Source organism: Gekko japonicus, unplaced genomic scaffold (genome assembly GCF_001447785.1).
Source record: "Gekko japonicus isolate JY-2015 unplaced genomic scaffold, Gekko_japonicus_V1.1 scaffold2524, whole genome shotgun sequence".
Classification (NCBI taxonomy): Eukaryota; Metazoa; Chordata; class Lepidosauria; order Squamata; family Gekkonidae; genus Gekko; species Gekko japonicus.
In genome coordinates this window covers 94785-104977 of record NW_015161481.1, presented here as the reverse complement: position 1 = coordinate 104977, position 10193 = coordinate 94785, and the positions used below count along the sequence as shown (strand labels likewise).

General features: G+C 48.2%; 1 protein-coding gene across 1 annotated transcript in view; it reads right to left on the bottom strand.

Moving 5' to 3' along the window:
- QSOX1 (quiescin sulfhydryl oxidase 1) overlaps positions 1-10193 on the bottom strand; it is a 144671-nt gene that overhangs the window by 125410 nt on the left and 9068 nt on the right. The window lies entirely within an intron of this gene.

Genomic DNA, 10193 nt, shown 5'->3' with positions numbered 1-10193 from the left:
GAGGAGTGGGGAATCACCCTTCACTACCCAAAGGAGTCTCAAAGTGGCTTACAATCTCCTTTCCCTTCCCCTCCCCACAGCAGACACCCTGTGAGGTAGGTGGGGCTGAGAAAGCTCTGAGAGAACTGCCCTTGAGAGAACAGCTCTGAGAGAACTGTGACTGGCCCAAGGTCACCCAGCTGGCTGCACGAGGAGGAGGAATAGGGAATCAAACCCGTGTCTCCAGATTACAGTCCACCGCTCTTAACCACTACACCAAACTGGCTCACTTCCCACGCCTCCTCAAGCAAGCTCACACTGGCCATCCAGCAAAATCAAATGGTAATGGCTCTTATCTACGAGAGGTCCTTCTCAGCTGTGATTCTTGCAGCAGAGATCCCCAATGCGGCACACCATGGGGCCCCCACGGGCACTCCTCCAGGCACCTGCCAAGTGATTCAGGGCAGTAGGTGGAGGCCACTGAGAAGGCAGAACCAGTGACTGGCGGCCTTCATGCAAATAAGGGGGCTTTTCACTTGGATCCTGCCCATGTCTTGCTGGAGAAGGTTCCAGGATTCCGTAAACAGGACCTGAGGATCAGCTGTGAGGCAGTGGCGCCAGGGACCACCCGCAGCAGAGCCCCCCTTCCCCCCCCCCCTTTAGTTGTCCTCTGTGAGTTTCATTCTCCCTTTCTCCCATTGGTTGTCATCGGCTGAGTTCAGTTTGAAGCGGGAGGGAGTCGTGGCAAAAAAGACCGGTTTTCCCAGTCACACGGCACAGACTGATGCGGGAGCATACCAGGGAGGAGGCGCAAGGGAGCGTTCACACTGTTGGCCCGGAGGCACGGCTGCAAGCAGCTCTTTCTGGTAATCCGGTTATATGCGCTCATGCGCATAAGCGCATCCCTACCGGATCGCGGCTTTTTGCATTCACACTTCTGTGAAGCGGGTTGGACACGGGATAATCGCGCTTTCCAGGGTTTGATACCACTTTCACCTGGTATCCATATTCCCCCTCCCCCTCCCTCCTGGAATCATTGCGTTGGAAGGGACCTCCGGGGTCATCTAGTCCAAACCCCTGCACAGTGCAAGTGACCCCTGCTCTATGCCCAGAATGGGAGGGGGGACCTCCAGGATCCCTGGCCAAACTGGCCCGGAGAAAATGGCTTCCTGTCCCCAAAGTGGTGATCAGCATTTCCCTGGCCGTCTCAGAAGGGGCCACGAGAACCAAGCCCTGGTGCAACCCTCCCTCCCTTCTCGTGATCTGCCTCAGTTCACACCATCAACAACCGAGGCATGTTTGGTCCTGTTACCCAGAAGCAGCCTTGAGAGGAGCTCACTAAAGCTCAGGAGACCTGGCCCATGAAGAAACTGAATAGTATTTTCCTGTAAGGAAATGGAATGGGACTTCCTATAGCTGTTCTTTGTTCCTGAGGACCAGAAGTCTGAAACACTGAATAATACCTAGTTTGTTGGAAGTCCCCATTTGGATATATATTTTTGCGGGTGATTCGGCTTACAGTTGTTTTCTGTTGTTCTTTGCTAAGTTCACACAATCCGCATTGCTCTAGCCTCTGCTTGAAAACCTTCAAAGAAGGAGAGCCCACCACCACCTCCCGAGGAAGCCTGTTCCACTGAGGAACCTGTGCGTGTATCCATGTGTTTGGTTCGTGTGGCAGCCATTTTGTAATGGCACCCACCCCTCTGCCTCAAAATTCCCAAAGGTGCCTTCAAGCTCAAAAGTTTTTTTGGGGGGGGTGGGCCTTCCCTAGACTGTGGAAACCCCCCCCCCTTTGGAAGTGAGGTTGGCACCATCCCCTCAGGCCTGCCTGGTTAACCAAAATCCCTCTCTTTTCCAGAAGGCCTTTGACTCAAACTGACGTTCAGACAGCGCTGACAGAGGTGCATTCCCCTGTGCTTCTCAGATGGTGGTATATTTTATTCATTGCTGATTTGATAATGTGGTGGTGTTGTGAGCTGCTGTGAGGACCTCTGAGTGAGTGAAAGGTAAAAGGTGAGGGTTTCCCTTGCTCGAAAGCCAGTCGAATCCGACTCTAGGGTTGCGGTGCTCATCTCCGTTTCAAAGCCAAAGAGCCAGCGCTGTCCGAAGACGTTTCCGTGGTCATGTGGCCGGCATGACTAAATGCCTCAGCGCACGGAACGCTGTTACCTTCCCACCGAAGTGGTACCTATTTATCTACTTGCAGTTTCTTGCTTTCGAACTGCTGGGTTGGCAGGAGCTGGGACCAGAGACGGGAGCTCACTCCGTCATGCGGTAACTCAGGTCTCGAACTGCTGAACTACCGACCTTCCACAGCCTGCAGTTCAGCGTCTTAACCCCTTGAGCCACCGCAGCTCCTACGAGTGAAAAGGGGATCTTAAAATATGCTAAACAAATGAAAGTTTTTGTTTTTATTTATTAGACCCCCCCTGAGTGAAAAGAGGGTCTAAAATATGCTAAACAAATAAAGGTTTCTCCTGGACTGGACCAGACTGCTGGGAGAAGGAATGCCTGAATATTCCCCCTACCACATTCAGAAAGAAAGAAAGAGAGAAAAATCCTCCCTGCACATAGGAAAAGCTAGGCAGAACCTTTTCCTGAAATCCTATTATTACCTGAATAGGCAGGGGGCAGTGTTCCCTCTAAGCCGAGTGAGTGTGAGCTAGCTCACAGTTTTTTAGCCTCCGGCTCACACCTTTTTGTCTCAGCTCAGGGAAGGAGGGCTCCAGAGCGAACCGATTTATGCAGCAGCCAAACGGCTCGCTCACAACTTTAACGCCAGTGGCTCACCGAGTAGAATTTTTGCTCACAAGACTCCACAGCTTAGAGGGAGCACTGGCAGGGATGGTATCTTCAGGGGGTAGTATTTAAAGATGGAATTCCTTCACCTACAATCAGCATGGTGTAGTGGTTAAAGCTTTGGACCAGGATCTGGGAGGCTCAGGGTCAAATCCCCATTCTGCCAGGAAGCTCACCGAGTAACCTTGGGCCAGCCACTTTCTCTCTGATGAGCTACCTCCTAGGGTTGTTGTCAGAAACAGAACAGAAGAAAGGAAAATGGCACACACTTCCCTGAGCTCCTCGAGGGCAAAGCTAATAATGAGGGCAAAGCTAATAATGAGGGCAAAGCTAATAATGAATTATCAACAATGAATTATCAGTGTAGAAGGAAAACTAATCCCTGGACCCAATGTGAATCTGTCGTTTTCTTAAACCCAAAGAGAAGAAGAAAAAGAGATTGGATTTATACCCTACTCAGAGTCTCAGAGCAGCTTACAATCTCCCTCCCCCTTCCCCACAACAGACACCCTGTGAGGTAGGTGGGACTGAGAGAGCTCTTTTGAGGACTGCTCTTGAGAGAACAGCTCTGAGAGAACTTGTGACTGACCCAAGGTCACACCAGCAGCTGTATGTGTAGGAGGCGTGGGGAAACAAACCCGGTTCTCCCAGATTAGAGCCCGCCACTCTTAACCGCTACATCAAACCACTACATCAAGTTCTTGGTAGATTTCATACTGGCCTAATCTTAATTTGAAGTATTACATATTTTGACAGCTACCCTGTGTGTCAGGTCAGAACAGCTGATCAGAGTGAGGGTTTTGCAATCTTCCAAGGAGACGTCTGACAAGAACAGGCACCTCTGTGTTATGACAACAGCTCATCACTAGAACGCCACAAAACCTGGGATCCTCCTTTTGCCACCACGCCAAGTAAGTGCAAACTCTTATGCAAATATATCTAGCATCGCCTCCATGCTAATCATGTTATCTCTGATTTTTTTTTTACTGCCAGGAAATAAAAACAAACATACCAAACCAACCATGTGACACCACAGTGCCTTAACAGACAGGCCACTGAGAAGAGACTTAATTGCTTTACTTAGTGCAGAGGAAAAAGCTGTAATAGCGTCATCATGGAAAGATATTAACCTTCCTTTGATTTCTATGTGGTACAGAAGGGTGTGGGATTTTTATATAAGGGACAAAAGAGTGGATCAGTTCCCACAAGCAGAAACCGGATCCTACTCGGTTTGGTGTAATGGTTAGGAGCACAGACTCTAATCTGGGAGAACAGAGTTTGATTCCCCTCCCCTCATATAATACTTTATGTATACCTTTCGCTGTTTGTATTTTAAATAATTTTTTCTAATTGAGGACTGTAATTGCTGTATATATTCTCGTCCTTAGGAGGTTCGTTCTGAAAATTTAAAAATAAAAAGGTTTTTTTTAAAAAAAGACAGGCCAGAGGCCTGTATCATACCGAGGTAAACACTACAGATCTCTCATCAAAGTCAGCTAGAAAAATGCAAGGCAGAGGAACGAGCCGACCAATCAAAAACACAGATTTTTTTGCCAGGACTGTTGCAGAACACACACATCCTTGATCCGGTCATAGTCCCATCAGCCAAACTGAAGGCGCTTAAATCCTAAACCGACACACACACACCCCTTTCATCTGCTCTCATGCTTCAGGACTGTGCAAACAAACTTATTTTCAAATAAATAAGTGTGCTTAATAGAGGTTTTAATTCTGTCTTATTACCGTATATGGCACCCAAACAGGAGACCAGAAGCCCTGGCAATTCCACACTTTGTCAAAAGAAGGAGGTAAACACTACAGATCTCTCATCAAAGTCAGCTAGAAAAATGCAAGGCAGAGGAACGAGCCGACCAATCAAAAACACAGATTTTTTTGCCAGGACTGTTGCAGAACACACACACCCTTGATCCGGTCATAGTCCCATCAGCCAAACTGAAGGCGCTTAAATCCTAAACCGACACACACACACCCGTTTCATCTGCTCTCATGCTTCAGGACTGTGCAAACAAACTTATTTTCAAATAAATAAGTGTGCTTAATAGAGGTTTTAATTCTGTCTTATTATATGGCACCCAAACAGACCAGAAGCCCTGGCAATTCAACACTTTGTCAAAAGAAGATAAGAAGAGCCTTGCTGGATCAGACCAGTGAGGGTCCATCTAGTCCAGCATCCCGTCTTCACACAGGGGTCAACCAGTTCACATGTAAATAAATAAATAAACAGTTCCTCTGGAGGGCCAACAACAGGGCATAGTGGCCAAGGCCTTCCCCTGATGTTGCCTCCCGGCACTGGTATTCAGAGGTTGATTGCCTCTGAATGTGGAGTTTCCCTTTAGTCACCATGGCTAGTAGCCACTGACAAGACCCATCGTCCATGAAAAAGCCGAAACCAAAAAGAGTTTGGGAAAGGCAGGCGCTTCAGAGGGTTTGTTACATTTATGCATTTTTACTCTGCCCTTCATTTAAGGAATTCAGGGTGGCATACATTGTTCTCCTCACGACAACCCTGTAAGGGAGGTTTGGCGGAGAGACTACGGACTGGTCCAAGCTCACCTAGCAAGGTTTCATGGCAGAGTGGGGAACTGAACCGGGGTTTCCCAGATCCTAGCCCAAAACTCTAACCACTGTGTAACACCGGATCCCAACAGATTTGAAACATTATCACATACAAGTCCCATTCAATGGTTACATTTGATTTCATGTACCAAGGCAGAAAATCTACCGGTTGCCTCTTTCAGATGAAACAACAATTGCACGTATCAGGAGAAATGCACGTAGTGCATCAGTTCCACATGCACAGTTATGGCCCCAGGAACGAAATCCCTGAAAAGGGCTATAGTATCTCATTAGGATTACCCCTACATTGCAGATAAAGAACAAAGAGTGGAAGAGATCGGCTTGCTTTGGATCACCTAGCGACTTCGGGGTGGAGATGAGATTTTCTCTGCGGCTGATTCTGCATTGGCTTTTCCCGAACCCACGCTGGGACAGAAATTCCCCTCTGCATTGCATGCTGCTATCACTTCCTTTGATTATAGGGTTTTATGGTAGCCTCCACACTCCATGCCACTTTGGAGTTCTTTGTTCACTGGATAGATTTATCGCTATGTTATGGCCGTTCAGGGGTCGCAGATGGTATGGGGTTGCCCCGAGGTATCTGAATGTGGTTTTGAGCTGCACTTTTGCCTCCCAGTTGAGAAAATGTGGAACGAATGCTGGATGCAGAATCGCCCCTTTTTCATTAGGTACCACTGAAATTCAAAGACTAACTGGATGCCACGTTCCCAGTCCTGCCATGGTGTGGTGCCATCAATCACAGCCTCTCTCACGCGCACACACAGACCACAGAGAAGCCTGGGACAATGGTTGGGAGGGTTCCCAGTTCCGTCTGTTTTGCAGTGTAGACAGAAATGTGCATGAGCAGACACTGTGTGTTGCGACCACGGGCCACATCTTCCCCTTCATCCACATGCAACAAGCACTCAGAGCTCCTGATTCACCTGGGATCCTGGATACAAGAGCGGCCTCTACACATTACTCTCCCTTTGCTGAATCGGGGCAGACGCTTCCGCACAACAGAGTTAGGAAAGACTTGGCAAAAGCAGCCCCGAACAGACTGTGGCAAGAAGCTCCACAGACCAGAACACTCCAAGCCGGAGAGATGATGAAAGAGGTTAACAAGATGGAAATGGAGTATCGAAGCATAAATAAGAATTCTGGAGGGAGAGAGGCCAGGAAGAAAGCAAGAAAGTGTGGCGGACGAGCATCAAAACGGGAGGGAGGAATAACAATCCAGGGTTTGGCCCTCAAATTGGAAGGGTCATAACTCCCCTACGAGTGTTTACAATGGGTTAAAAAAAATGTACCAACAATGGCAGAGTCGACCACACGGAAAGCAACGAGAAGTGCCAAACCGCCTGCGACTGAGAAGCGGAAGAGGTTTTTGTTGTGCTGGGGGGGGAGCGTGTGTGTGTGTGTGTGTGTGTGTGTGTGTGTGTGTTTCAAAAATGAGGCTCGGATGAAGTCATTCTTCTGACTGATTAGTAGCAGACCATTAAAAGGAACGCACAGCCCACCCCCCACCGTAGGCGGTCAAAAAGTCGCTGGCTGCTCCGTGCAACTGAACTCTAACTTCAGACAACAAAACTCTCCAAGGGCACAGGTGGTCATCAGGGTACGTCTGTTGCTCATACTTATAGCACATGCACATTTGGAATATACAATCAAGCACATTTTTTACCGCACCCTTGCGACTACAAGCTCAGGGCAGTGTTCACAAGCCCTGGCTTCAGCCCACTCTGGCTTCAGCAAGACAAATCGAGAGCCGTATAGACAGCATGACTGTGGGGATGGCGCAAGAGAATGTACCCCTGGATGGAACCAAATGGCACAGTGCTTGGCCTCAAAAGAATTGAACACCCTTGTTTCTATGGATATGTGCCACAAAAGGACTTCGAAAGAGCTACAGGCACGGGCCCCTATTGTAAGAGACCTGAATATTGAACAAAGTAGTCCAGAGGCAAATTATTTCGACCCGCTGTTTGGTGTAGTGGCTAGGAGCACGGACTCTAATCTGGGAGAAACGGGTTTGATTCCCCACTCCTACACTTGCAGCTGCTGGATGACCTTGGGCAAGCCATAGTTCTATCAGAGCTGTTCCTGAAAGAGCAGTTCTCGAATGGACTCTCTCAGCCCCACCTACCTCGCAGGGTATCTTGTTGTGGGGAGGGGAAGGGAAAGGAGTTTGTAAGCCGCTCTGAGACTCCTTCGGGTAGTGAAGGGCATAAATCCAATCTCTTCTTCCACTGTATTTATTTAGCTTCATTGTATTTATTGGAATTGTATGGAATTGTATTTTATATCTTGTAGTTGCTGATTTTAAATTGTATGTTGGTTTTAAATTGTTCATAAGCCGCCCTGAGCCGCTTCGGCGGGAAGGTGGGGAAGAAATTTAAGAAATAAATAAATAAACATTCATCATTTTACGTCCCACCCATCACTCTATCAAAGAACCCAGGTCTCACCATGACAGACACAAAAAGCCCACTTTCCCCAAGGACAATGATGTGTTTATGGGCATTTACAGCAAGTTTTAAGGATACAAAAACCTGCAGAAGCACAATGGATAATCCCTGGCAGGTACAGTCAGAAGGAAGTGACACATCGAAGATATCTGCTTGTGGGCAGGGAGAATGGGGAATTAGGAGGAGAAGCACCAACGGCCCAAGGTCACAGCTGGCTCCTCAGTGGCAGGCAGGGTCAGCAGAACAGGGCATGTCACATCTGCAGAAAGAAATGGGGACTGAAGGAGAGTGAACTCTTAGTAATTGTTAGGAAAGCCCTGCATCCCTGCACTGGGACTACTTCTGCACCCCACCACTGATCTGGACAACAGCTGGAGTACAAGAACTCCTTCTGGGCACTCAGTGATATTGCTGAGCAGTCGGGTTAGAACGGATAAAAGGAAGTCCTTCTTCACCCAAGGAGTGATGAACACGTGGAATTCACTGCCACAGGAGGTGGAGGCGGCTACAAGCACGGACGGCTTCAAAAGGGAATTAGATAAGCATATGGAGCAGAGGTCCATCAGGGGCTATTAGCCACAAGGTATAGATAGGAACACTCAAGCTGGGGCAGGTGACGCACTGTGTTCTTGGTGCTTGGGGGGAGGGGCAACAGTGGGAGGGCTCCTAGTGTCCTGGCCCCACTGGTGGACCTCCTGATGGTATTTCTGGCCACTGTGTGATGGAGTGTTGGGCTGGATGGGCCACTGGCCTGATCCAACACTGGCTTCTCTTATGTTCTTAAGTCTGGGAGGGTGGTATGAAAAGCATTCCTTGAAGGGGGACAAGGAGAAAGGAGCCATGGGTCAGTGGCACAGCATCTGCTTTGCATGCAGAAGGTCCCAGGTTCAATCCCCGGCATCTTCAGCTAAAAGGAGCGGATAGTAGGTAATGTGCAGATCCCAACCCAAGACCCTGGAGAGCACCTGCCAGCCAGACTAGACAAGACTGACCTTGATTGACCAAGGGTAGTATAATGCTGCTTCACATGTTCTGAAAAAGGATGGGCAGTTCCTGAGTGCCTGAAGGATGTGGCTTCCATTCATCCCCTTTCCTCCTTGTACCTCTTCCCCACTGTTGCTGCCCTTTGTCTTAAATTCTACATTGTAAGCTCCTTGGGGCAGAGACTCCACAGAGCGCCATGCACACAAATGAAACAATTCAAAACAGTTAAGAGAAATTGTTAAAATACTATTTCTAGCCATGTTTGAGCCGATTAATGAAATTATTCTCATCAATTGCTAAAAATGTCACTATATCCATAGTGCATCCACACTTTGTCCCCAGTAGTTTTGCCTTAAATATCTTCCTCCTGAAAAATTACGTATATCGTCAATCAGAGTACTTTTCAGATGAGGAAGAATTACCCAGCTCCCTTCTGTATAAAAACAGCTGAATGGCACAGAGTAGACATTCTATTACAGAGACATCTACTATCCATATGAAACGCAGCTATAGAGAATAGGGCATTCTATCAGGACGATGAGGAAGCCGCCAAGAAGCATAGATGCTCTCCCAAGAGCACAATCAGGCGTCCTTAGTCCAAGAGATGGGTACAGTCACACCTGAACACTAGCATAAGGAATACATGCTATTGGAAATAAGCTGATGTTGACAAAAACCCAGGTTGGTGGATGCATTTGCTGACATGAAAAAGAGGACAGCACTAGAGAGCACACAGTAGGGGAAAGGGTCTTTGAAGTGAAGAGCCCTGAGAGGGGCATGGCTGCAAGAGTTGGAGTATAAGGAAGGCCGAGCACCAAAGAATAGATGCTTTCGAATTATGGTGCTGGAGAAGACTCCTGAGAGTCCCTTGGACTGCTAGGAGATCAAATCAGTCCATCCTAAAAGAAATCAACCCTGACTGTTCCCTGGAAGGCCAGATCCTGAAGCTCAAAGACTTTGCCCCCCAAATGAGAAGAGAGCCCTCACTGGAGCAGAAGACCCCTGATGCTGGGAAAGACGGAAGGCCAAAGAAAAAGGGGGCGGCAAAGGATGAGATGGGCAGACGCTGTTATCGATGCAAAGAACGTGAAGTTAAGCAAACTTCGGAGGATGGCAGAAGACAGGAGGGCCTGGCGTGATGGGGTCCATGGGGTCACGAAGAGTCGGACTCGACTGTGCGACTGAACAACAACAACAACAACAGAAGGGCATAATTAACCATCCACACTTTGTTGAATAATCTGCAGTGGGGGGATTAGAAGGAGTGAATTCATACCCATTTCACTTCTTCCCCTTAAAGGTAAAGGTTTCCCTTGCTCAAAAGCCAGTCGAATCTGACTCTAGGGTTGCGGTGCTCATCTCCGTTTCAAAGCTGAAGAGCCAGCG